The sequence below is a fragment of the Sycon ciliatum genome, chromosome 6, assembly GCF_964019385.1.
Source record: "Sycon ciliatum chromosome 6, ocSycCili1.1, whole genome shotgun sequence".
Taxonomy (NCBI): Eukaryota; Metazoa; Porifera; class Calcarea; order Leucosolenida; family Sycettidae; genus Sycon; species Sycon ciliatum.
Window position 1 is genome coordinate 31,107,986 of NC_088648.1, and position 24,766 is coordinate 31,132,751.

General features: G+C 46.2%; 1 long non-coding RNA gene across 1 annotated transcript; it reads left to right on the forward strand.

The window, feature by feature from the left end:
• The first annotated feature begins 318 nt into the window (after positions 1-318).
• Positions 319-11,494, forward strand: LOC135819680 (uncharacterized). Its single transcript, XR_010553955.1, has 3 exons — positions 319-390; positions 3,486-3,557; positions 11,381-11,494. It is a non-coding gene; the product is annotated as an uncharacterized LOC135819680 (long non-coding RNA).
• Positions 11,495-24,766: the final 13,272 nt, after the last annotated feature.

Below are 24,766 nucleotides of genomic sequence, written 5' to 3' on the forward strand. Positions count from 1 at the left end.
ACTGGTTCTGGTGTCTGTTTTGCATCACTCCATTAGTGGGTCAGACTCACATTCCTAACTGGGGCATCAGAAGGCAATGTGTTCATCATGCTGGAAATCGAGTACGAATACTTCTACCAAAGGAACCAACGCCACAACATAATGATCTTGTTATAGTTCACCACCTATCATAAAACTTCATGTAAAGGGAGTCATCTCTGCTTTGAGGCACATGCAGCCCCTTGTATTGCCCAAACACCTATTACTTTATTGCTGATTGGTGTGCGTGTTTGTGATTTGTTGCAGACCTACCTGAATCCTTCTGTCACAGTAGCTGTGAAAACATACCCGAGAATGAGCGTAGGTGCGAGAGTGGCTGCATCGGGACTGTCTATAATTATACTTGTGTTGGTGAGTCGTCCAGTATATACAATGACCTTGTTGTTCTGTTCAAGGACCGCATATGCACAATTACATTAGAGCCTACCGGCTCAGAACGCAAACAGGCTGGCTAGTGAAGCTCTTGGAATTTTGCTGGAATTTTGAGTAGGTATACTTTGGTTGGCATCTGACAGAGATGCCTGGCAGTCACACTGTACACCTACTGCTTACACAGCTGCATAATGCCGTTTATTATTTTTTATAGCAATGAAAAATATCAATTGTGCACTCATAACCATGTTTAAACAATAAAAATGAAACAATTCCAGAACCTTTTCGTGTGACCATCATCAGTGGAACATCGTCACATAGTAAGAATCACCAAAACATATAGTGCGGTAGTCGGTATGTTGGCAGGACGCTTCAACACTTGTCTGAACGTATCAAACAACACGTCCCATTGTCCTTGTTGTCAAAAGCGGCCAGGGCAGGCAGGCCAAGTCATAGCATAACGCAATGGCATCGCGAAAGTCTCCCTTGGATAATTCAAAACCATGCTCAGCAATAGGGAGCGCCGACAGACATGATGAAACATCTGGGTGACCCAGCTCTCCCACGTGACGATTAACTTCCAAAGACAGGTGCGATTGAAGAGCACGCAAGCGCTCTGCCTGTCGCTCCCCGCCAATTTACGACACTCCCGCTTGGCGCAAGCTACGGCGGATAAAACTCTATCAACCTCATCCGGACCATTTGAGAGCTCCTGCCTCCGAATGATCGTCGTGAGGCCCTCGGTAATACGGCCAGAAGCCTCCAACTGCCCCCTCGCCATCTCGACAACAGAAGGCAGGCCAATGCCACCGAGCCGAGCAGGAAGCCGAAGAAGCGAAAGCTCAGTGTCCGTAAAGGACGACCGTCCGGTAATGGCACGGAGGAAAGCACCTGCCAAAGCAATATCAAGCTGCTCAAGTGACTCCGGAGCTATCGCAGTGGTCTGAAGTAAGTAATTCCAACGACTCCACAGCCCATTTACTAACACGGAATACGCAGCATGTGGCTCTGATACCGCGAAACCACTTAGTTTATCAATTTGACCACACCACTGGGAGACTGCGTGATGCACGAATGTGTTAACAACTTCCTCAGATCCAATAACACACCAACAGATCTGGTAGACATTCCTTATTGGAGGGTATACCGTCCCAATCCTTGAAAAAATGCGAATAAACTGGCAAAAATGTGCACACATGGTGCACTCGAGCATGCAGTGCAGGTCATTTTTGTTAGATACTAATTGTTCAAAGTAGTGGTTGCACCTTCGGCGATGATTTGTAAGAAAGGGTTTGCTCCCCACACTGGGGCTCGCGCTATTCCGTCGACTTTACTTGACACTTGACTGACTCACGACTGCCATCCAGAGCACAAAAGAAGTCCATCGAACCTTCGACTCGGCAAACCTGCAAGAAAGCACCACTCCCTGCTCAATACAAAGTGTTTCGGGGAATTCATCCCTCATCGGTTGAGCTTCCGTAGGCTGAGGAAAATCGTGCCTGAAGAGCACCACTTATATAGTGCTCTTCAGGCACAAACATCACCAGGGATCCAAAATTGCAGAGACGCTCCGTTTCCAGCGCCACAAACACCTCGTGAACACTAGCGGAATAGCGCGAGCTCCAGTGTGGGGAGCAAACCCTCTCATACGGATAGTTCCCGGTTATAAGTCGAATCCGGGTTCACTCACCAGTAACGGATTCTCATCATCTTAGACTCTCTGGAAAGCTGAGGATCTTCCCTGTCGATACAAGATGCTCAGTGCTCTGTAGGCGCAGGAGAACGGCCTACAAACACTTCGAAAGCTGCTCTAATGCGCCATTGTAGTGCTATTCTACACTCAGCGACAATTCGATTTGCAGCTCGTACTGAACGTACAGCGACGATTCAAACACCAGCAGAATCAGGCTGTTCTAGCGCTGAGTTTGGTGTTGTTGTTGTTGTTGTTGTTGTTGTTGTTGTTGTTGTTGTTGTTGTTTTCTTTATTTGAATTCGCTAAAACCAAACGGACAGAACTGTCCAGTGACAAGGGAGCGAATGATGAGCGTCATAATCACTATGCATCAAAACATCTCAGGACAAAATGAGACAGACTATATTAAGGGAGGGTCTGCACAACACTTTTACATAAAGGGGAGTACGAGAACAAAGGCGCGGCAGAAGTCGAAGCAAGAAAGCAATCAACGCCAGAGATATTTTTGTCCACCAAAAACAGAGAGAGAGAGAGAGAGAGAGAGAGAGAGAGAGAGAGATCCGAGAGCGAGAGAGAAACAGAGAGAGAGACAGAGAGACTAACATATGAAGGCTGAGCTCTGGTGTATGTCATGCATGGGCTGTTCCCCGGGGAAATCCCCCGTAATCAAACACCTTGTCAACTGTAGCATGCAGTGTGTCACAGTCACACGCTTGAAATTTCAACTGCACCCGTTTCCCGAACTTCGAGCTTCGGCGCTTGAGTATTTTACTTTGCGCTTTATCGAATGATACATCTTTGGAAAGCTTTCCAATGAGCCGTCATTTATTGTATTTTAAAGTAGGGAGGCCGAAGTTATAGCTGTTTGTACAGTGGCCTATGCTCGTTTCCATATGCTCCGTGTGTGACGAGTTATCTCGTCCTTGGCCATTCAGGGTGGTTGTTTCAGGACGAGTTATCTCGTCCTTGGCACTGAAAGGGTTAAGTCGACCCCCCCCCCTTTCTCCTTCTCTTTTTAGTCGTGAAAGGTCGACTTACAACCGGAAAATACGGTAGGTGACATAATTCGCATTTCTTTTGGTGCTACACTCTGCGAATATATACTGCTCTTGTGTGGCTTCCACAGCATTCATTGGTATTACCTGACGATGGCCAAGTGCCGAAATGTTGTAAAAAGAACGGAACTGGTTCGGATGTGATGTGCAGCGCTATGAGAATGGGTGTGTCTAACCGAATTCCTTTCATAATAATCTCTATCTTGCATAATCCTAAATTCTAATCGTTTGTGTGCAGTTATGACATCCCACTGACGTTTCCATACTCTGTGCCTTGTGCTTTTCCTCCAAACACTTTCTTGATGCTGCTTTTGGTGCTAATGCAGATGCTGATACCACTTCTCAAAATGCTAACAAAAATGTCGCACAGCAGCAAAAAAGTCCAGTACCTACACCAGGTGAGATTGAAATCATTGAATTCAACTTGTCCGCATCATACTTCCTATTATTGTTATTATTTTAAAAAGGAAGGTAAGTTTTGGGTCTCAAGTATCCACGTAAACATACACCGAGTCACAATAAGGCACTTGTCAAAAGTATCCGAACATTTTCCGTCCCTTCTCATCAAGGAAGATACAGGGAATGGCTCAAGTTGGAAAGACTAAAACTTATTATAGCGTAAAGATAATGAGATAACAACACTCGTCACAAGGTGGAAAATTATCGGGGGAAATTATTAATAGTGACACCAACATGGCGAGCAAATTAAGTCACATTGTTAACACTTCGACGAGGAGTAACAACAAACAATTGTAATGACAACACATTTTCTTCCTGTACGCAAAATTCAGGAACTAACTTTCGGATATACAAAACTTCTAACACAGCCAGATGCAACGCACAGGTGACAATATTGAGAAAACATTATCACTCTACAACTCACGACAATTGGTACTGGCTGACAGTTGTTGCTTGACTAACGAAATACAATTCTTGGCTCCGTTGGGTGTTGTCTCTTCCAATGTCCCGTCATCTCGCATCTTCACAGCATCACCATTCTCCGTATCTTTGTTTTTTCACGGCCTTCCACGTTTCCTTACACTAGCCGCTGTGTGCGCGATGCCCAGTGTCCTTTCAGGTACGTCTCCTCCATTGCGGTTTTCTGTTGAGGTTCTTACTCCAACATGTCCGGTGTTTCGATATAGAGGTTCGCTTTCGCGGTCTACCACGTTTTAGAATTTTCACTGTGGTTGTTACTTCCGTTGTCATTGTACGTGCGTCCTCACCAGTCGGTATTTTTACACAGCTTCGCGTAACCCTTCCCAATGCCGACAGACCCTTTTTCAGTTTCGGTGGTTTACGTGTCGGTCTTTCAAAATCTTTCATGCTGTTCCGAGCTGGCCCAGCCCTACATACGCAGAGGTGGAAGGGCATGCAGTCATCTCTTCACGGGAAGAGGAAGATCCGCCGATGGACTGGACAGCACATTTTGGAGGACGACCACGGCGAGGACGACACTCGCATGCATCAAGCGGAACAAAACTTAACGGCACATGTTGACGAATGCGCACGCCAGGTGCTGAAGGGTTCTACCTACATACCGATCTTCACATTGACGGCATTGAAAGAAATAGATAAGGTTGCTTTTACTAAGGGTAGGTAGAACGTCCTTGTAGTTTCACCAACACTCCAAAACACTCCAAAGCTGTGCTTAGTATATGGCGATAGTGTAAATTTGATAAGAAAGACAAAGCAAACTCTATGAGCACCAAAGAAAAAAATCTACCATGAACAAGAAAGCCACCAAGACAAGGCTACCTCTTGCCCAGAGGAACAGTCCCGAAAAGGTGCTAGGAAACCAGAAAAGGATACAAGAAAAGAAACAAGTGCAAAATTCCGTACTGCACCGCACTGTGCGTGAGAGCCCCGCGCGGGATCGGCGCAAACTTCGCGGAGAGATTCAGGACACGAATTGCCAAAAGGAGAAGTGTGAAGAGGTCAAAAGTACTAGTGCGATTCCAGTGCAAAACAGCAGATCACAGAAAACTATCGCAGGCAAGTCAAACTACTTCCTCCGCGTCATCGAAATTGTCGCAGTTTGACTAGTGACTTGTCACTTGTTACTGACAACTCCATAAGCTGAGCCATTCAAAACTTATTACACAGTATGATAGTCTGAAGACTAGAGTAACGTTCCAGGACAGTTGGACTGAGAGTTTTCATGCAGAGATGAAGTCTTCGTCGTCACTGATGTCATTGGACGCAAAAATATCGTTCCGAAATATTTCAAGGAAGGTTGAAAGTTGGTCGCGCCTCATCTCAAACGCTTTGACTTTCTCCACAGGACAAGAGCTGCTATGCTTGTCGTCTGCTAGCTCTGGATGATCTGGATGACCAATGAACGCATAGTAAGAATACACGATCATTGCGAGGTCGGTTGATTACCGTCGGCGGAATCACCTCGATCTTGAAAAGAACATTTTTTAGCCGGGGCATGCCCATTTATTTTAGCTGTGTAGTCACAGCTCATGCAGGTAAGTGTACTATCACGCCCAGCCCGCCCTCTTTTTCAGCATCACTGGTTTACCATGGTAAGGCACCTGCGCGTGCATCACTAGCACTACGTGTAGAGTCTACTCGGCTCTTGCAGGTACAATCATGTACTGAGTGTCTCAGCCAGAGCGACACATTTTATCGCTGTTGCAGGCATTTAGTTTGCTGACCCCTGGATGTTTCTCCAAGCGCTGCTACTTGTTCCACGAATTCATTCTCACCCCAGCTAAGGTGAAACAGTGATGAGGCTTGAGTGAATGGCCATTAGCACGAGAAATGTGCAGGCTGCAACGCCTAACTGATCTCAGCGAGTCGAATTTCCATCGCAGCGACATCAGCGAATAAATTGCGTCTAGTTCAAAAATTCCAGCTTCCAATAACAGAAAATAGAACTTTGCTGTCACCCTATACTGATGACTATCACCTATGTCCGATTCCTCGCCTCTGGTACGAGTGCTGGTGAGTAAATACCACGTTTCATATCAAAAGTCAAACTGCAACAATTTCGATGACGCGGAGGAAGTACACGTATGCATGCGTACCACTACCAGATCCGCGGATCTAGCGCTAGCAACAATCGCGCGTGATCACATGATCAATGATGAAATAATTCAAAAATGGCGCTGCTGTGATTGCACTCTTCGGCAGCTGGCACATGGCAAGAAAGAAACGAAACGAATTCAAAAACAGTTCGAATACAACGAAGAAATAAGTTTGAGAGAACAATAAATTTATCAAGTAGAACAAATTCGTTGATCCCCGAGCTGCAGAGAGTGCTCAATGTCAGAGACAGAGCTTAGTACATAGCAGACTCAGCGGAGGACGTTCAGGTTGGTTGCAACTCTGAGTTTCATGCCGCTAGGCAATCATCAGACAACTGATACTCGGGTCTACCCAACAGTATGCTTATAAACACATAGGGCCACAAGCATAAACAAATTTAGCGCTAAATCTGGTGTGAGGTATGGGGAGAAAGCTGTCGCGGGCCAAGGCGCGACAGTGGAAGTGCCAGGAGGGTGGCGGTCAACAGGCAGGTGTGATCATGAAAGCGCGGAAAGAGGCGATGGAGAGGCAGTGTACAGCAGATGGGTGGAGGTGCCAGAAGGGTGGCAGGCAATGGCCCAGTGAGATCGCTACAAGTAGGGAGTCGTTTGGTGACGGGCAGGCGTGAGCAGAGTGGCATCGCCAACATCAGGCCAAGGGATTGTGCTATTAATAATAATAGGTGCTCAGGCACAGTGCAGTACAGTACTTGGTCAGTTCATTTTATACGTGTGAAATTTGCGAGGCGGAACATGTTCTCATGCCTGCATTTCGAGACCATCTCAGACCGCTTGTTGAGTAGGAGCTTCTTGGGTGTAGTCAGGATGTGGAATTTTTCCGCAGTACAAAGATTGCATTTTTTTGACTCACATCTGTATGATCGGCTCTTCTCCCGCACCTTCCATTTAATGGTCAACGGCTTTCCTTCGCTCTTCAGCTCCCATACGTGTTTTGCGAGCTCAGTGCTGTTTTTGTATTTTTCATGACACATGTAGATCAGGTGGTTGGCGTGACGGGCTTTGAAAGGTGTCTCTGATAGGCCGATGTAAATCTTGCTGGTAGATTCTGCCTCATACACAATCTCCTTCGTCTGACACTCTCAGCGCAGCGGGCAGGATTCCTTGATTCTACAGTTGCATGCCTTGGTTTGTTCTGACTCTCGCAGGTTGCACTTGTTGTGGCTGCTGATGACCGCTCCCATGTTGGGCATGCAACTGTAGCTCACTTTCAGAGTGTTACGGTTGAAAATCTTCCCAGGCTTGGATGTTTTCGGGAAGTGCCTGGTGACAAGGCTCAGGAACCTACCAGCGACGTTTGTGCTGACGTTTTTGGAGTAGGGAGGGTTGAACCATATGACCTTTCCGCTCCTGTGCTCATGTGCCTCGGGCTGAAAACTCAGCACTTCGGTGTATCCACTGACCTTTAATGCGGTCTGGTACACGGGGCCTGCATGATTGAATGCCTCCGCGTCGCTCGATATAGCGGAAAGGCGCTTGTTGACAGCAGCAGGGATGTTGTTGGTGATCCCAGGCGGGTGGTTGGACTGCTTGCTGACGTAGAGCAGGTTGTCATTTGGCTTTCGGAAGGGTTGAACTTTCCCGGTGTCCAGGTTCATGGGGACATCCAGGAAACCCACCACCTTCAAGTTCGCTTCGATGGTAATTTTTAGGTTGAAGCGCTTGAAGATTTCCGTCATCTTTTTTCTGAGGCGGTCTGCAGCCTGTGGGCTGGTGTCCTTGAGAGCGGCCAGTCCATCGTCTCTGAAGAGGCCGATAGCGGATCTATCGACGAGGCTTGAGAGCTGGTTGAGAAGAAAGGCGCCCACAAGTTTGCACGTCTCGGCGCCATCGTAACTTCCCATTGTTACGTCAAACATGTCGCCCTTGTCCTTCATCCAGGGGCGGCCATCGTGGAATAGGAGCGATTTCCGGGCGTGAAAGATGATGTCCATTTCATGCGGCTCGATCGTGGTGAATTGCTCCGCGAACGATAAGGCCTGACGGAGGAGCCGCTCACCAATTGACGGGTAGAATTCTACCACGTTAAAGCATAGGAACGTGAGGCGCTGTTTGTCGGGTATCTCCTTGAACCACTCGATCACTGACATGGTGCTCCTTCATAGGTTCGTCAATCAAGCAACATCTGTCAGCCGGTACCAATTGTCGTGAGTTGTACAGTGATAATGTTTTCTCAATATTGTCACGTGGTAGATGTGCGTTGCAGCTGGCTGTGGTAGAAGCTTAGTATATCCTGAAGAAAGGAAAAGGACAAAATGGTACGAGTTATGACAAACTGTCCACCAACGTAACCAGATCTTATACAGTCAGCAAGTGCGACAAAAGTCGTTGAGTTGTAGTAAGGCCGGTCTGTCCAATAGTCTTACTAGTTTCGTCATCATCCAGTAACTTCGGCATTCTTTGTTGCCGTGATGCGTAGCTTGTGCTCTTCTTCATTGTGCTTTCCTTCCCCTCTTGGACCTTTCCGAACTTGAGCCTTCCAAGTTGGAAGGTTTGTTGGTTTGCGCCTTGGAGAAGTGTTGGAGCTAGGTGTCAGGTCGCCGAATATCTCAGTACTCCTTGTCAGTTTTGTGCCGTTTTGTCGCACTCGCTGACTGTATAAGATCTGGTTACGTTGGTGGACCGTTAGTCATAACTCGTAACATTTTGTCCTTTTCCTTTCTTCATAATAACCATATATGCTCACCATCCGAGTTAAACTTTGTATATAAGTAAGTTGGATCCTGAACTTTGCGTACAGAAAGAAAATGTCTTGTCGCTACAATTGTTTGGTGTTACTCCTCATCGAGGTGTTAACAATGTAACTTAATTTGCTCACTATGTTGTGGTCACTATTATTATTTTCCTTCAAGTTTTGTGTCGTGCTGAACTTGATAATTTACCACCTTGTGACGAGTGTTTTTATCTCATTATCTTTACACTATATAAGTTTTAGTCTTTCCAACTTGAGCCATTCCCTGTAAAATCCTTGATGAGAAAGGACCGAAAACGTTCGGATACTTTCGGACAAGTGCCATATTTTGTCTGGACGTGTGTTTGCGTGGATACTTGCGAACAAAACGTACCTTTCCGCCTCCGACGTCTTGTAAAAAATATTATTATTATATCCAAGTACGCGTTGCTGGGGACCCCATTGGATGGAGGTTGCCCAGGTTCGCTTGTGCCAAACTGATTATGCCAACGCCTTATGACAAAAACATAGAGAGAGAAACAAATCGCGAGGAAACGAAACAAGAACAATATTCGCACAAGCAAAAAGGAAGCAAAATGATAATAAACAAAAAAAAACAAGAACAAAGCAAAAACAAACAAACAAATTCAACGAAGTACTCCTTCATCGAGTAACACTTCCACGATACGTTCACATGTGATGCCAGTTTGGGGATCCGGTGCACCCATTCCACACATATGATTTCTTTACTGGGAATCCTGTACACGGCGGCTGCTTTTCCGCAAGGGTGTCTAATCGAGTGCCTCTGCCAGCCAGGACTCGTTACAGCCTCTGTAAGCTATGACGTTACTGTTATTGCAGCAACCATGACCAGTTACAAAATCTGTCAACCATGACTTGTTACAAACTCTGTCAACCATGGCTTGTTACAAATGACATCAACCATGACCTTTTACAACCTCTGTTGACCATGACTCGTCACAAATTCTGTCAACTACGACTGGTCACAAACACTGTCAACCATTACTCCTTACAATGTACATGTACAACCTCTGTCAACCATGCCTGGTTACATGCCAGCTCAGTATGTACATACACAGTCTAAGCATGCCTGGTCACAGGTCTCAAACTAGATGATTCTGAACTGCTGTAAGACATGTGAATAAAACCAAGAGTGCATAAACAAGAGTATGCAACTGTGGCGATGGGTCAATGCGCGGCACGCTGCCTTCATTACATAACTTGCCTTCATCAAGCTCTGAAAGCATGCATTCAAACTCACAATTTCTCGTACGAGCCCATCCGTTTTTGCTCGATACGTTGCAGTACCTACGCAATCTCTCAATTCTGGCGAGTGAACTCCAGTTTCGTACAAAAGTTCATTTCAAACCAGAGGGAAAGTGCTGGGTTTGATTTTCTGCAGTGCGCGGACTGCAGCTGAATGATGTAGGCAGCACGCCGCGAATCTGGCCCATAGAAAAGAGATCACAGCTGCATACTCTTGTTTATGGACTCTTGATAAAACCAGGAAGTAAATAAAATATTTTGATTGATGCGATTTCTTCGATAGTAAGTTCTGTTGGGGCTGTAAGGCGTCATATCTGTTATATGCAAAACATGTCTGAAGACTGCAAGATTGTTAACATAATATTATGCGCCCGGATTAGCGAAACCTATCAATGGTGTGCAGCAATTCTAACGTTGTAGCGTTGTTCTCTTGTAATTATTTAGTGGAGCCTGTATTAAGTAACTGAGTTTTATGCTTCGTTACATTGTCGACAGATCTGCTGTGTACCGGTTTTGTGGCACAATGATTATAGCCATTATATGTTGTCGTCTCCATTCTTGTGCAATCATGCATATGTAGGTTGGTTCTCTTCATGTTATTGTGACCAATTTCATAGATGTTGGTTGCCTTGTTGCTTTCTCTCCCCTCTCCTCTCACCCAAGCCATTCTGCATAAGCGAAGCTGTGGACGCAGCATACTGCTGCTACACTTCAACGCGGGAATGCGTATAATAATAATATCAATGGTGTTTGATATCAAATTAATCAAAAAGTGACGTTGCTTCGTTACTGCAAGTGCTTTTGGGGCTGTAAGGCCTCCTATGTGTTATGTGCGGATATGATAGCATATTCTCTCGTTAATCTGTGGATTTTGGAAAACTTTTTGGCGATTTGTTTTGATGCTGTACACAGCTATTATAAAGGTTTCTTTAAATTGGCCGGTTTACGTATTCGAAAAATAACGGCTATCATTAAAAATATAAATCTCAGAGGATTTATCCATTTCTGGAGAATGTCTTCTCTTTCACTGACAGATTTCTTCTCATCACCTCGTTAGATTTAGCACTTGATTACATATAAGGCTTTTACAGTCACACACCTTTGCAGTTATATCTCCAAATATGGGAAAAATTGCGTTACACAATATTGGTTTGCTAGATGTGAATCACAATTGTTAAATTTGAGCTCTCTGATTTGTTTTCTCTCTTAGAGGTGAAGAAAGCCAATCCACTCTTCACTGATCATGAGGGCAAAATAGTTTGTTTCTACCTCCCAGCCGTCAAGCCTGGCTACTCAAGACAGCTGGTGGGGATTGGACAACATGGCTCGGTGGATGTTTCGAAGGAATTCAAAAATTCTCAATTGGGTGACCGTAACTATGTGTTCGTCAAACCAGGCTATGTTAGCTACGGTTTCCAATATGTTCGTGACAGCGATGGACGTAGGTCACCTGTCGGTGCCGAGTTCTCATTGGGTAAGTAATTAAGGAGTACAAAGGGGACAAGACAACTGATGATTTTGCAATACCGATCCACTTTTGATTATTCAAGTAGTATTTTGAACAATCATTCCTCTTGTAGTTTGAGGTGTTGTGTACTTCGAAAAGGTGGAGAATCGAGAAGCTCACCGTACTGAATAATGCCAAAAACCCGAACAGCCTGAACAAAAGAAGCGAACTCCTATCACAATGCCACCAAGAGAACAAATAACGTTAACAAAAATGACATTTAGGGTGACATAGTAGAACAAGTTAGTAGCCATTTGAAGGATTTTTGTAGTTGCACGTCTATGAAAGTACACATGCCCACATACAATGGAAGAGAAGATGAACAACCACAACGACCACGATGACGACAACGACGACAATGACGGCGACAACGACAACAACCAAGAACAACCAACAACCAACATCAAAATCAACAACAACAACAGGTGGCATCTGGTGTTGAGGAGCGATGCCTTGTCACTGTTCCTTATGGCGATTTTCTCCGATAGGCATAGGTTGCAACGCTTCGAGGTTCTTTTCTAGACGCTGGATCTCTGGCTGATTCTCCACGAGATGTTGACATCTTCACCTGCCTCCTTCAGCGCCCATGCATGCTTTGACAATTCTGTGCTGTTTCTCTGTGGGGCATTCCGGAACGATGACGTGTGGTTGTTGAAAAGGAGCTTGAATGGGGTTTCAGAGATGCCGATGTACTTCTTCTGGCTGAGATTTGAGTGCACTGTGGCTTCGTATACTATCTCGTTAGCGTTCCAGTCCCCGTTGACAGAAAGATAGAGAGACAGACAGGGACGGACAGAGACGTACAGAGACGGATAGAGACGTACAGAGACAGACAGAGACAGACAGAGAAACAGGGACAGGGACAGGGAGAGAAAGAGAGAGAGAGGAACAGATAGTATGTATGTCTGTCTCTCTGTCTCCCTATGTCTCTCCGGCTCTCTGTCCCTCTGTCCCTCTGGCTCTCTGTCTCTCTGTCTACATATCTCTCTATCTATCTCTCTCTCTGAGAGGCAGACAGACAGACAGTGACAGATAGACAGATAGACAGAGACGAAGAGACAAAGAGAGACAGAAGAACAGAGAGTCTGTCTGTCCGTCCGCCTGTGTGTTTGTCCGTCTGTGTGTGTGTGTCTCTCTCTCTCTCTTTCTCTCTTTCTCTCTCTCCATATCTCTCTCTATCTCTATCTCCCTATCTCTCTCTCATAATCCTGCTTGCAAATCGTCTGTCTGCAGTTATGACATGCCACTAACGTTCCCATACTCTGTGCCTTGTGCTTGTCCTCCAAACACTTTCTTCATGCTGTTTTTGGTGCTGATGCTGGTGCTGCTGCTACACCTGATGCTGATGCTGCTGTTGCACAACAAACTCCAGTATCTACACCAGGTGAGTTAGAAGGCATTGAATTCAACTTGCCTGCATTATACTTCCTCTGCATCAGCTAAATGTGTGTTTATCTTTTAAGTGCCTGTAAACTGTTTTTTTATAAAGTGGAAACATTTACGTGGAAAACATGATCCAAGACTTTAGAGGAGGAACTGACATCTTTCATAACTTGCCGTTGATCTTGGCTTAAACTTATTTGCTCAAAACAACAAACAATTTTTATTACAGTCCATTTCAAAACTATAGACGCGTACCTCGGCAAAAACCTTTATGCCAGCATCTATACCACTTAAAATCTGTGATCACTTTGTGCATAAATTTTTCCAAATTGGGCGTCTGTTATCCAATCCTTTAGAAACTATTATGAGAGTAATTGTGGAGCGATCCTGAGCAATATTCCGAAAACTATTCTCAAAAAGTTCCAGCCAAATTTGAAATATTTCAAAAACCCTACGCATCTATAGTTTTGAAATGCAATGTAGCTACCACAATAGCTTCACATGCGATACCAGTTTGCGGAGCCAGGGCACGCATTCCAGACATATCATGGTCTCTTTGTTGGAAGCCCTGTACACAGGAGCAGCTTTTCCTTGAGGATGTGTAGTCAAGTAGCTCTGCCCACCATGGCCCGTTACAGCCTCTGTCAGCTATGACGTCACTGCTATTACAGTAACCAGGGCTAGTTACAACCTCTGTCAGCCATGACTCGTTACAAACTCTGTAGACCATGACTTGTTACAAACTCTGTAGACCATGACTTGTCACAAACTCTGTAGACCATGACTTGTTACAAACTCTGTAGACCATGACTTGTTGCACACTCTTTCAGCCAAGCCTTGTTAAAAATTCTGTTTACCATAATACGTTACAAACTCTGTCAACTATGTCTCGTTAAAAACTCTGTCAACCATGACTTGTTATAAACTCCGTTAAGGATGACTCGTTGCAAGCTCTGTCATCCATGACTGGTCACAAGCTCTGTCAACTACGACTGGTCACAAACACTGTCAACCATGACTCGTTACAAACACTGTCATCCATTACTCGTTACAATATACATGTACAACCTCTGTCAACCATGACTGGTTACATGCCAGCTCAGTATGTACATACACAGTCTAAGCATGCCTGGTCACAGGTCTCTAACTACAATGTAGGCGATTATGAACTGCAGGAAGACGAGCGAATAAAAGCATGGAGTAAACGGGAGAGCTTGGAAGCTCAGGGCCCTACGCTATGCTTTTTTGCCCAGCTCATCGTGCATGTTATTAGAACTACTAATACTTTAAACAGCTATTTTTCTAACCAGCCACAACTATAAAGATGTCCTTAAATTGGCCGGTTTACGTGTACCAAAGATAACCGCTATCATTACAAATATAATTCTCAGTGCTTACTAGCGACAATAGATTTATCCAATTCTGTGCAAAGTTTCCATTAGATTTTAACAAGACTTAGCACTTGATTACATTTACATTCACATACCTTTACAGTACGGTCTGCTAGGGGTCGCTCCGAGAACTGCTGTCTGCACTGGCTAACTACCGATGGTGCTGGTGAATCAGTCCGACGTGGCGCCCTCCAGCTTGACGACCAGGGTCGTCGAGCACGGCAGGTGGTGTATCATGCAGAGCTCACCTGGAAGGAAGATACCTCTCATGACCTCGAGCAGCTTACGACGATCCAACGTATCCAAAGCTCTGCTCAGATCCAGGCCCAGGCCATGACACTGCCAGTGGAACCGCTGTGCTCTCGACGCAAGCCAGCGTAAACACCACAGGACGTTACATGTGCTTTTGCCCGAGCGAAATCGTGACTGAACTGGGCCCATAACAGGCCTCAGGTTCTTGACTGGCCCTTGCGGCTTGTTGGGTTTGCGTTAGGGCATCAGCACTCCTTGACTGATCACCTCCGAAATGTCCGCACCATTCTCAAAGCTGATGTTCAACACATCGGCCATCACACCATGGAGAACCTCTGGGCTGTACTTCAGGAGTTCTCTTCGTGCGCCATCCGGCCTGACAGCTTTTTGGTTCTTCAAACGGGCCACCGCTTTGCTTATTTCATCACAACTGATTCTGGTAACCATGATGTGAGCGTGAGGGGGTGGCAAGCCGGTCTGCTCTCCAGCGGTGAACAGGAATTGGAAATGACTCTTCACCCGTGCTTTGCCGTTGCGGTATCACATGCCCATCATCCGTTTCAACTAGCAATGAGTGTTTCGCCTTCTGTCGGAACTCCTTCACTGCTCTGAACATCTGGACATTCTACGCTACGCTGATGACGTTACGCTGATGAGCATTAGCAAACAATGGTTACAACTGGCCCTGCCGATTATCGACATTGTATTCGCAGACTGGCATCTAAAACTCAACACAGAAAAAAACAGAATGGATCCACCTCACCCACGACAGTGATATCTGGAAGTCTTCCAAGCAACTGGGATTGTTGCTGGGGATGTAGTGGATTGTGAGCGCCGGATACAGGTTGCCTTGACAGTATTTTGGTAGAATGTACTCAATGTGGATCAGACGGGAGAAAATCAGCGAGAGTCAGAGAACCAAATTATACCGTGCATTTGTGAAGCCATGCCTAACCTATAACTGTGCCACCTGGGGCATGACGAAGGCCCTGGCGAGTGTGATTGACAGATGCCACAGACGCCACTCAGGAGCCTCATTGGCATAAGGTTCCCGAACAGGATATCGAACATCGACCTATACCAGCGCTGTCGTGAAGAGCCGCTGTCATCCACCATCGAGAAGGCTAGTCTGCGAATGCTGGGACATGCACTGCGACTGTTGCCGGACACCCCAGCGCAGCAAGCCATGAGTGGGTACTTCACTCCACAGCAACGTGAGTGAAAGGGCCGGCCAAGATCGTCTCTGGTCGGCACCCTGAACCAAGACCTGCAGGATTTCCTTCAGCCTTCTGAAATCCTTTATCATGTGCATTCGCGGTTGTAGGCGTTTAGATTTTGGTTTGAAATTTGCACCCTCCTGCGGAGCCCACGCTGCTTTGGCAGTGGCGGAGGCTCGCTTGCCGATGTAACCGTCGGAGATCATCATGAACAATGGACTGACTAATTATTCACATGTCCTGTCTTTATAAAATTTATATAACATGTTATTGCATATGTTCTTGGTTTAGTTTTTGGCCTTTTTCGTGCTTTGGAGTTGATAACATTTTCCTCACTATCGAAAAAAAAACCAAGACCTGCTCAGCAGAGGCAAGCCGAGCCTCTCAAGCCGAAGCCATTTATGGGTTTGGTAACATGATTTCAAATGTATGTACCACTGCCAACCTGCACGAGCTATTTCTGCATGACGTTCACCCAATGAAACCAAATAAATTTGAATAAAATTGCCAAAACAGACAGTTTGCTGCGGATTGCAATGGATGGCGGCAGATAGTTTGAAGGAGTCGCCACAACTGTCGGATATTGACATACATATGAGCCGCAATCAGCGAAAACTACCCTTAGAGGTTTCGTAATTTTTTCGAGAAATAGGTCGAGTTGTGACGTTCAACGATTTTTGATCGCGCTGCGAACAGCACGACGACTTCTTGAACCCCTTGCTTGAAGTATTATTTATTTTGAAGTTGAAGTGGTGTCGAGTGGCGACTCCAATGTTCCCTGATCTTGTTGCGATGGCTGCGGACACCAGAGTTGTTCGAGGAGCGCACACGGCAGTCATTGTGTACACCTAACTCGAGCCTGGTGGAGAGTGGATGCTGAAGTAGCCGCTGAAGTTCAGAGTGAGGATGAAACGTTCTTGGTTCCGACATCGTTGTCGACAGCGAGGCGGAATCGTAGCCGTCATCTCCTGCTGTGATGCGGCTCCAGGTGGCCTATGACTCATCAGAGTCGAAAGATGAGGAGTCGTCACCTGAGATAAATTCTGAGTCTGGGGCTAGTGACGGCAGCGACGTCATGTCTTCAGCTGCGGAGGAAGAAATGGAAGACGAGATTGCGGAACGACTCCACGCAGGATGCAGCTGCGAATATGTCGGTCATTTCTCCCCACTCATCAGCTATTCTTTGTCATCATAGCTGCCTACTGTACTATTTCAAAAGTATTCGAGCTGCCCACCCACCTTCGAATGCTGAATATTCATTGTACACGTACATCGTATACATACATTGCACCAATTTGGGGTACATCTTGTATATTAGTATATACACCCGTTTTGAATCGGAATAGTGAATTTTTTCTTCGCTGAGGTCCTTCAGTAGATGTGTTTCAACAATTTTCCAACCAAAAAGGAATTTCGAAAATGTTGACCCTAAGGGCTGTTTTCGCTGGTTTAGGCCCACATATTGGTCAGAGCTAGGGAACAGCAGCGAAAGCATGTATAGCACGGCTGTGCATATTGTACGCGTATCTGTGTTCTAAGAGAGGTTTAGTGACTCGTTTTTCATGAACGAAACGAGTCCTGACACCCGATTCGTGTGCGCAACTTTGAACTGTTGAGTGGGAGAGCTTGGATAGCCACGCACAAAAACGTCTTGGTAACTCAAATATGGAGGGGTTCCGGTTCACGGAACGACATTGCACTTGTTACTTGAAAGGATTAGGTGACTTGAAAAGGAGTGTCACCAGAAAACCTTATTTCAGACAAGGTTGAGACAAGTGAAGCATGTGAAGCATGTTAAAGGGAAAAGGCAGCAAAAAAGGAGCCACAGGCTCGCTGCGCATGCTCTGGCCAGACAGCTGCAGAATGGTGCACGCGATGCGTGCAGCAAGATATCATCATGACGTCAACATGATGTAACACATAAACAAATAAAGACATAATAATGAGCGTAACGCGGATTCGTGATGCATATTCACGACAATTGGGGTTAGAGTCTCGTTGACATCTCGTTCAGAATAATTGTTTTTATGAATCCGGCCTGTCTGATTCGTAGGCAGCTCCGAGATCGATCTGCCCCAGAAAGTGTGAAAACTTTTTGACATTTTTGAAATTTTTTTTTTTCGTTGTGTTTGGTAAGAATTTTTCCTTTCCTTTTTCCGCAATGTCAAGTGAAGTGCAGGCTCCCCCAACGTCCCCCTCCACCCCTGTGTCTCCCTCTGGAGCAACTCCTGTAGAATGCAGAAGAATTCCGAAATTTGCAGTCTTTTTCGTGAACGCGCACATGTTGTCCAGGCGTCAGGGGCCCAGCCTCCCTGCCCATCCGACCCGCCACACACAGCAACGAAACTGAACTGAGAGTTCTACTTAATTTCTTGACAAGACGGAGATGGACAGACAAGAAGACCGGACACGACGAGGTAAACTGAAAACTGAAGAAAAAGACTAACATTTATGGCAGCATACGAGCATGCGCGCAACAAAACACAACGTATGACAATGACGTAACCGTTGCTTGGATCATGTACAAACTATACATGCAACCAAAACCAGTCAAATCAGAACGCAAAACAAACCAAAATAAACGAAAGGACCACAACAAAAAGAGCCATGAAAAGTCGTTCTACCGATACACAACATATTCCCCACCAAAGACCTTTTCAGGGCTCTACGAGGACTGCGAACACTGTGCCCTACGAGTATACGCCGCAAGCGTACTAATCAAACTAACTACAAGAGGCAACAAATAAACTATCGACACGCCAACAAACTCCAACGAAAGTCAACGTCCGACCAGGGACAAACAAATCAAACTCAAACAAATCGAGCAATACAAACTAATCAAACAACTCGAGCAAACCGAACTACCAAACTCGAACTACCAAACAAACTCGAGCAAACCGAACTACCAAACTCGAACTAACAAACAAATCGAGCAAACCAAACCACTCAACCAAATCGAATCAAACTAATCAACAAATCACAGCAGGAGCACCTTCCAAACTCCGCGTCACACTCACATGGGGTTATTTGTTCACGATGCGTTTTCCTTCGCACCGTCCTTGTCGTAGGAACCAGCCACTCCTCGCAGACGTTTATCCGTCTTCGTCTGCCCTGGGCGCATTCAGCTCCAACGACTTTCGTCGCACCAACCTCGTTGTCTTCACCAGCCACCTCGCGGGACGTCCCTGCCCTCAGTGCATTCAACTCCGGCGGACCAGCCACTCCTCGCAGATGTACATCCATTTCATCTGCCCTCAGCGCATTCAGCTCCGACGAGCCAGCCACTCCTCGCAGACGTTTCCTCGCTCAGCGCCTTCAGCTCAGACGACGTCGTTTTGGTGATTTGTTCTCGATGCGTTTTCCTTCGCACCGGAGTTCCTTCCAGTTCCTCGTCTCCCTGACTATCCTGGCGTGGTCGCCAAGTTTCGTGAACGCGCACATGTTGTCCAGGCGTCAGGGGCCCAGCCTCCCTGCCCATCCGACCCGCCACACACAGCAACGAAACTGAACTGAGAGTTCTACATAATTTCTTGACAAGACGGAGATGGACAGACAAGAAGACCGGACACGACGAGGTAAACTGAAAACTGAAGAAAAAGACTAACATTTATGGCAGCATACGAGCATGCGCGCAACAAAACACAACGTATGACAATGACGTAACCGTTGCTTGGATCATGTACAAACTATACATGCAACCAAAACCAGTCAAAGCAGAACGCAAAACAAACCAAAATAAACGAAAGGACCACAACAAAAAGAGCCATGAAAAGTCTTTCTACCGATACACAACAGTCTTAGATGACATCAGGTTGCTGAACTTGATCTTGTCCTCTGGACATGAAAACGTCTTTGCCTTACTGCAAGGGAATAGGGCTTGGCAGGACATCGGCAACGTCCTGTCACGGTCGGAGCCGAAGCTGGGCGGCATCACCAGCCGGGCAGTGAAGGACGAGCTGAAAAAGTCTTTGCGCGAAGAAATTTTGCAGAAAGATCTTTCAAATTTTCTCTCCGCCATATTTACCATGGCAATCAGGATGCGACTCGCTGTCTTCTCGTGCACGAGTCACTGAACCTATTTTGGGCACTGCATGAGCCGAATACAAAATGAATTCGATCTTGTTTCGTTTACGAGTTGACAACGAATCACTGAACCTCTCAATTATTGTTATTATTATTATTTTACCTTTGCAGTTGCACCTCCAAATATTGGAATACTCGCGTTACACAATATTGGCTTGTTAGATGTGAATCACAATTGTTTAATTTGAGCTCTCTGATTTGTTTTCTCTCTTAGAGGTGGAGGAGTTCAATCCAGCTTTCATTGATCGTACACGCAAAATAGTTAGCTTTTCCCTCCCAGCCGTAAAGCCTGGCCACTCGATACAGTTGGTGGAGATTGAACAACAGGGTTTGGTGGATGTTTCAATGGGAAACGTTTCTGAAGAGGCGAATGTCAACAGCAACTATTTGGTTCTAACCCCAGGCTATCATATCTACGGTTTCCAATATGTTCGTTTCAGCAGTGGTTGGAGATCACCTATCGGTGCCAAATTCTCAGTGGGCACTCCCCCTGGTAAGTACCTACGGAGAACAAAGTGGGCAGATGATGCTTTTGCAGCACTGCTCTACGTTCTATTACTGCATATAAATATAACGGGAAGAAAATCTTATGTTTTAATGCGGGAGTTATTTTCGTAATGATGAGCTCTCTTGAGGCTGTAAGGCCATATTTGTGAAGTGTGCGGATTTCCATGAAGATTGCGAGATATTGTCGTATGTTCTCTTGTTCCCGCTGGACTCATCAGGCAATCTTCATTCTCCCGAGTCAAGCTCCGTATGAAGACAGGGCAGGCGTGTGTTTGCCGCCATATTGCCAGGTGTGTCTTTACCACCATATTTATCAACCATAAGTACAGCCGGTGTCTTCAACTTCATTCTCCCGAGTCAAGCTCCGTATGAAGACATCCAAGGAGAAGATTGCCTAATGAGTCCAGCGGGGACGAAACGTACGTTGCAATCGAGCTATGTCGTTGCTTTGTCATCATCTATGTGCCATGCGCTACTTGATGTACCAGCCTGCTAATGCCGGATACCGCCAGCCATGCATCGACCAGGCGCCAGGCGCAAACTGATGGTGGTGGTGGTGAGAAGGAGAGCTCTGTGCCAGAACTTTGCAGCCTAGAGAGCGTGTGTGGGCAGGCGTGTGTTTACCGCCATATTGCCAGGTGTGTCTTTACCACCATATTTATCAACCATAGGTATATGTGTTCCAAAGATAATTTATTGCTACAAGAATATTTCTTCGTGCTTGCTGCCAAAGTAGATTTATCCACTTCTGTAGAATATTTCCTCTTTCAGAGACAGATTTCTCCTGGTAACCTGATTAGATCTAGCACTTGGCTATAGCGAGGAGAGATGATGACATAAGCAACAAAAACAGTTCCAAAGCGGAGCAAGGGATTGTATGTGTGCATAATGGGTACCACAGTTAATACGACTAGTGCAGCCATGGATAGCGCAGCCGCACGGAAAATACGAAAGTGCCAAAGTAGCAAGCAAGAGTGTGCAAACACTACAAATCAGATCAGTCGATGAATTTATGTTTTCGCTGCCCGAGCTCTCATTTATCTTTGCTTGCTTTTTTGCTAGCTTGTATTGCTGAGGGAACATATGCTGGTTTGTATATGTGGATCGCCATGGTCAATGGGCCACGGGAACTCGCCCGGCCGATATGTGTGAACAATAAAGAGAGAGAGCTTGGAAGCTCAGGGCCCTACGCTATGCTTTTTTGCCTAGCTCATCATGCATGTTATTAGAACAGATGGAACTTTCTCTTCGACCCCAACTTCGTTGCGGTCTTATAGTGTTTTAAGTCGACCATGACGGCTACAATGCCCAACTGATCGGCTACATAATTGTACTGCAAAATGTTTCCATCTGTTCGAATAACATGCATGATGAGCTAGGCAGAAAAAGCATAGCGTATGGCCCTGAGCGAAAGAAATAAACTTTCTCTTTGCAGTCGAGGGTAATACGACACCGTCTACCACCTTGATGACCTAGGTAAAAAAGCATAGGGAGGTCGTAAATTCATTTTTTTCGAGACATAACCTGGTATTCGAACCGACACTATAGGGCTGCATGCATTCCCCCGATACACTTCGCATACATACTCATTCTTCCACGTTGCTTCACGTTATGATCTTGAAGTTGACAGTCCTATTTGAATAGTGTGGCCAGCTGTATTTGAGGGGGATAGTGCGGATTCGAATCCCACGATATGTCTCGTCCCATAGCTATCCAAAAGACATTACTTCAGTAACGTCTCGCGCTGGTTAGGGTCCACACAGCTCTAATTCCGTGTTCCTTTGTTTTTGTGCCGTCGGCGCTATTCCGTACCTGTCCCGTACCGTACCATCAAAGACTTCTGTCAACAATATTCAAGTAGGGCTATGCAATATATGCCTATAGCAACGGACAGCGCTGGGGACACGCACTGTACGAACACCGGTAGCTCTGAGGCCCACGCTGCAGCTAGAGGAAAACCATAGGGAAGTGCAAACTGCAGCAGCAACAGCAAACGAAAAGCACCGCACCGGCCTCTGTGGTAAGGACACAAATGATGTGGTCAGTCCCACGTTGTCCTACCCATGGGTGACGAAGATGACGCTTGGACTCTGGTATCGCATGACAAGCCTCGAAGACCACAAAAGAAAGTCATATTTGTTGGCAACCTCAAGGTAGGCACAACTGAGGAGCAACTAGCAACTTACTTGCACAGGAGACTTGCTGCTGCCGCACTCCCTGATTCCCCGTTACACAGCGTGGCAATACTGGAGAAATGGCCACTCACCCACAGCCTCATGGTGTCAGGGCGGGTCATGATCAATGCACAAGATGCTGGATAATTGCTTGCCAAGAACTTTTGGCCAGCCCGCGTGTACTACAGGCCGTGGAAGTTCGATGCTGACAGAAACAGCAGTGGGTGAGCAGTGGGCGAGCCACATCTGGCGAAGATATTGGAGACAGCATTTAGCATTGCACATCCACCACAAGTAGTGTGTCTGTGGCCTCTGAAAATGGCAGTGCTCAAAGCACAGCTGCCGAAGCCCGCTGACCAGGGAGAGCCCTTTTTAGGCACACAAAGCCACAATATGGTCAACAATAGCAGCAGCACCGGCGACCTACTCTTTGAGGAGACTAAGACCAGGGGCGACCAACTCCTTCAGGAGACTGAGGCCACTGTGGATAAACTCCTTCAGGAGGCGCGGATGGAGTCAGACAACTTGTCTGCTGCACCACCAGTGATAGAAGGTGCATCAACACAACTGGACCACAGCCAGAAGAGAAATAGCTCGCACCTCTCCCCTCCTGACGCTGAAGATGCGATAAGACCACCACCAATCTATTAGACCATGACTAGTTCACCAGTCGGGGAGATGTCCTATCTAGGACATCGCACTCTGAATGAGTCTGATTGGTTACCTGTCCCAGAGTTGTCATGGAAGCGTCGGTCGCGCACACGCGATGAAAAGAAGTGCTGCGCGAGCATTTCTGAATGTATGTGGAGGATGCACGATCGTAATGGCGATGGATTTCTTTCCGAATTGGTCAAGTTTGAGGGAATAGGCGGAGAATATCAGACATCGGCGGGGATTGAGGTAGTGTATATTCGATTCTCCATCGAATACCCGACCGAATGGCCGTTTTCGTTTGGGGATTTCATGTGGGGTTTCTCGTAGCCACGCAGCGCTTCTTTGGAAACGATTGGTTCCAATTATTTGAATATTTTGCCTTTGGAATTTTTCTTCACCATGTTCACGCCCCGTGCGTTCGTTTCGCCCCAAACCTGGCCATGCAGAGGAGGAAGACGAGCCAGCAGGCGCTAGGCCCGTAAATTACTGCCTGGAGGATATTATTTGGCCAAAGCTTGCTGTTGGCGATTTTGATTTCTTGGATACGACAGCTCTTGGCTAAAACTGGACCTTGGACGGTCTTTCTTGGATATCAACCCAGGACGTGGTGGTCATGGACGTATCGCCATCGCTTTCAGCCAGATCCTTCTGCTGCCTGAAGCCAATGGCGAAAGTAAAAACTTTATCGCAGCAGCAGCTACTGCTCTGCTGAAAGTGCGAACACAAATTGCTTCGCCAATCCTCTTGTGCACTTGCAATTTTCAATGTGACCAAAACGATTCGCTTGCCAGTTCCTTTGTCCAGGCGTACTCCACAACGAGGAAAATAAAATTCGTGAAGGTAAGAGGCAAGATACGAATCTCGACTCGCTTGAGGCAAGCCGCCAGGAGAACGACAACTAATAATATTACTTTTGAGACGAAAGGCCTTCGTTGCATTTGTTTTGAGTGCGACATGTTCATCTTCCTCGGACGCGACACAAAGTTTTGAGTCACGTGTCACGATTACTATGGGAACAGTATAGTTTGTATGCTGGGGCATGCTGGGTTCCGTGATGTCCTATCTAGGACATCACCAGGACTGGTTCACATTCCACTTTGAAAGTACTGTCCCTGAACATCTCCAGCTTCCGCCAGAAGCTGCAGGATTTAATGCAACTGGCCCCTACTAGTGTGCCCAATGTAATAGATGTCTCAGAAACTTCGCTCGATGGTGTCAAAATCTTATCGATTTGATTATAGAAGGCCCTAGACGATACCTATAATGCGTATTGATGCAGCCGATAATTTAATGTTCTTGTCCACTGTCCATGTTCATTGTTGTTGTCTTCAGACATGTAGTTCAATAAGCAGCTGTGCAATGGACATTGTTCAGTTGCGGTCTGCTTTCTCGTCCTCTAGCTGTGATCGAGGCCATTGCGGTCATACT